The sequence below is a fragment of the Montipora foliosa genome, chromosome 12 (genome assembly GCF_036669935.1).
Source record: "Montipora foliosa isolate CH-2021 chromosome 12, ASM3666993v2, whole genome shotgun sequence".
Lineage (NCBI taxonomy): Eukaryota > Metazoa > Cnidaria > Anthozoa > Scleractinia > Acroporidae > Montipora > Montipora foliosa.
The window spans coordinates 32,973,549-32,977,964 of NC_090880.1; positions in this window are offsets into that span (position 1 = coordinate 32,973,549).

Here is a 4,416-nt window from a genome sequence, read left to right on the forward strand (position 1 = left end):
CAGACGACATCTCTCTAAGTATACCAGTTGGCGCTAAATTAAGGGTGCGTTCGATTGACCCTATTCCGGAATAAGAATACGTGGAGTGATGATTAAAACGGTATGTTTGGCGCGTTTTGAAGCTGCAAGGATGATAAAAATATGTTTAAAACAGCATTTTAGAAAATGTTTGACAATTTTAATGGGAATCTCCGCAAAAACGAAGGATTTCCAACTTGTATTCCATGTATTCCTATTCTGGAATACAGTCAATCGAACGCACCCTAAGTCAAGCAGATAGCGACATTGCGGTAAAATCTGTAATGGAATGGGCAAAAGATAATCGCATGAGTTTAAATCTAAAGAAAACACGGGAAACTGTTAATAAAAGGGAAAACAGAAAAATATCAAACTGACCCTTTGCAATATATTAAGCCAAGAGAGTATGAAGGCAAGAGAGATAATCCCTTATATTGGCCCTATTCCCATCGTCATCCCTCTTAAGTTATTTTTAGATGTCCTGCGAGATCCCGGCATTCCCACGAGGGTTAACTGATAGCCAATCATATGCTCCCATTTTTACCAATGTTGACAGCTGAGCGAATTCCCGCGCAAAGATTCGCGTCGTTCGCGAAAAAGGGGACATATGATTGGCTATCAGTTAACCCTCTATGGAATCGCGGATCTCACAGGAGATCTAAAAATAACTTAAGAGGGATTACGATAGGAATAGGGCCAATATGAGGGATTACCTTTCTTACCTTCATACTCTCTTGATTAAGCGCAAATCTAATTTACAACTCCTAAGAGTTATTTTTGAGGATAATCCAACCAACTGGGATACACGTTATGATCATATGTTATCCAAAGCTACAATAGTTCTCGTCTTCACATTTTGCGTGTCTGCAAATACTATGGGTTTTCAGTCGACTACTTAGGTCTTCTTTTTAAGTCATTAATTCTTTCAATTTTTACTTATGCTATTGAGGTTTGAGATGGTGCTTTCTATAACAAAGTATCTTAGCCGTATTGATAATTTTTTTAATAGAGCTTTTAAATTAGGATATACTAAAAAACGTTAATCTGTTTTGAATACTTTTATCTGAAAAGGATAGCAAGCATTGGGAGAAAACTTTAAGTCAAACTCTACATCTCTGTGCGATAAACGCATTCAAAATTTCCCCATATTACGGTATAAAAGTTAGTCTCCCTCGAACGTCGTGTGACATCCAAAAAACGGCTGCGAGGGAGACTATATAGAAGTACGTTGTTGTTTAAAGGGTTTTCCTGCTTATATGAAAGATACCTTTTCTCTCCAGTCCTCTTCTTATGCATGATCTTCACGGAAATTACACTCTCTCCCTCAATAAACCTAGAACAACCAGTCATGGTCTTTGTTCTTTTTCTTACGTATCAGCTAAGTTGCGGAATGCGCTATCTCGGCTTTTCTTTTTAATTAATATATCTTTAAATATTGTGTACTTAGTTATGTACCTGTGTATGCTAAGTATTTTAGCTGTAAAATGTAATGCCTGGAAGAGATTAGCTCTTGTAGTTATTCTGAAAAACTTTTAAGCATGTGTGCATGTTACCTTTAGCAGGGCGCATGCGTACACTTTGTAATCTGCGACTCCAGTGCTTACCATATGACAGATAAAATGACTTTTCTCTTGAATATATATGCAATCAAAATGTTACGCTAAATTGTAATGACAAGGGCGGTCTGGAGCTGTGAGTAGGCATGGGATTTGTCTCATATGGTTTAGGGGCCGACATATCTCTCCCTCAATGCCGTACCGGGAGGCGAGGTCGGTAGCAGAAAGCAGCGAAGGGCCAACTGCGTCCAAAAGCGATCGCACGGGCCGAAATCCCGGATGACTCGTTTGGTACGACGCTCCAGCGCCACGTATGGAGGTACTGCTTTTTTCTCCCTTGTTCAAACATTCCGTCAGCGCATGCATGCATAAATGTTCAGGCTCTCCGATAGCTAGCCTACAGAAAAAATAACTAAAGATGCTGGTTTTTACAAGGAATTGGGATTTAGTTGATTCTGCAGGCACAACCGTAAGAGCCGTGCGTGTCTGGTCTTCTCAAGACATAGGTGAGAGATGGTTTCATGCAAACTGGGACGCCTAAAATGCTCTGTTGTAAACATAGCGGTTCACGAATGAAATTGTCCATCTGGTCTTTCTGTGGACGAATTCCAGAACCTACCGATGCAATTTGGGCAAGTTTTGAAAGCTAAAAACTTCAGTGGGTGCTGTATTTTTCTGGTCGGACTGGGCGACCCAACACATATAAAAAATCAATGAAATGAGAATCGGAGATCTTCCCTTGTCATGGAATGGCAGAATTACCCAGAATTCTATTGGGGGATGACCCAGGCAACTTGAGAAGCAAGCGAAGCGGAGACTGGCCCTCATCAAATGGCTGAGGCGCGGCCGGGGCAAGAAGTAGTGAGAAGAAGATTTCCAGCCAGATACTAAGGAATAGCCCTGGTGTGTGGTGTTAACGTAGACTTTTGATTATTGAACAAGTAGTGCTCAGTTTTCGCTGTTATTCTCGTTGCAAACGACTGGTCTTTCGTAATTTCTTGTCAAAGGAACAGTATAATGTAAATACTGAGATTTATATATACAAATTCCCTGTCCTCTTACCACTTTTGAGTGGCAGTTGTACACATTTTTTGCAGTACGAGAGGCATTAAGGAGACATGTTTCAGTAGTCGTTCCATGCCAAATGGGATAGGCAACGAGCAGTTCTGAGATCTTTCAGCACAACAACTATTATGTAACGGGTACCTGCTGTTACGATTATGTGTACAGATACTCGTTCAGTTTGATTGGTATTTTTGTAGCTGATCAGCAGTTATGTCATGAACGTAACGGGTAAAAAGCCGGCAAAAGAAAATGCGACATATGGTTTTATATTCGTTGCCTGCACATGTGTAGGTGTACAACGGTTTAGCGAATTCGTCAGCTGTCTGGATATGTTAAAGTATAAATTGGTACTGATCTTGTAGGGGAAATCAATCTCGATTTGCTCAACCGAGCGCGCAAGTGGTATTGTTGTTGTTCTACACGACCGAGGTGTTTTAGGAGTCACGAAGTAGAAACTCGCAAGGAGAACCAAGTGCTGTTCGGGTTAACGACTGAAAAATCAAACATTGAAGCAGATATGATTCCAATCGAGTTGCCTGGCTCAGAAATTGATTTTGTACGGACACAAATCAGAAACAGGGGCGTCGATTTGTCAGACCCATATCGGAAACAGGAGGAGACATATAATTGTATAATAATTGTTAAATAATCAAGGATTAGCGAGGTGCATCGGATTTCTGTTTTCCCACTGATGAGATATTTTAAAGTAGTTGCATATTTTGGGGTGAATAGTGTTTTATCCTGGTCTACTATTTGGTCAATACATTACATTAAGGACGGTGCCTACTATTGTTATTGCGCATACGTTCTGGGCATCTCGAGATACTCGGATTTCCTATGGGTAGTGCTTATTGATACAGAGATGTTTTTGCGCGGTTCAAAACCATGCGAAGAAAGCAGAATTTAGCAAGTGCTCTTGGTATTCAAAAAGAAAATTGGGGGTAACCACGCATATTTCAGAGATAAGTAAGCTTCAATTTAGAAAAGAAGGCCATACATTGCTTTGTATTTGAAAGCTCTTTACAAATATTGTTGATTTAATTATCTTCGAAAAATGCGTGGTTACCCCCAATTTTCTTTTTGGATTTCAATAACGCTTGTTAAGATCTGCATTTCCCGGAAATTCAGTAAACCGCGCAAAATGCCTTTGAATTAGTAGGCACCGTCCTTAAAGTATTTTGATTCAAATCAAATAAACGCCTCTCTTACACCACAAATATTTAATAAACGCCCGGGCGTTTATTAGATCATTTACGGTAACCAGAGTAATTATCATGTTTATCGCTCTAGTGGAAATTTTAGTTTACTGAACAAATTTTTGGATATTTCTTTGTTGACGTTTTGGAGTACATCCATTTTAAACTAACAGGGGGAAGATTTTGATGACCCTCACGTTTTGTAATTTTCAATTGCCCACTTGCAACCAATGAAGACTGACTGCATCAAAGACCGTAAGCAGAATTAATTTTATTGCGTTTGACGAAGAACAAGACAAGACAATAGGCCGACCGCAGTCGAAGGCAACCCGAAGGCTCCTTTTTCAGTAGCTTCTCCCGTGACTTACGCCAGGGAGGGGTGGGCGCCACTCCAATCCCGTTGCATGCACAACTTGTCCCCAGTAGGACTGGTACTCATTTCACCCACCACGATAGGATGGAAAACTGAATGAACTTTGGAACGTACGGCAAGGGTTATTCCTAGATGATTACTAAGAATCGATCCCGATGCCATACCATTTTAGCCTTTGGATGGGTTGGCGGCACACATGGCCTCGGTC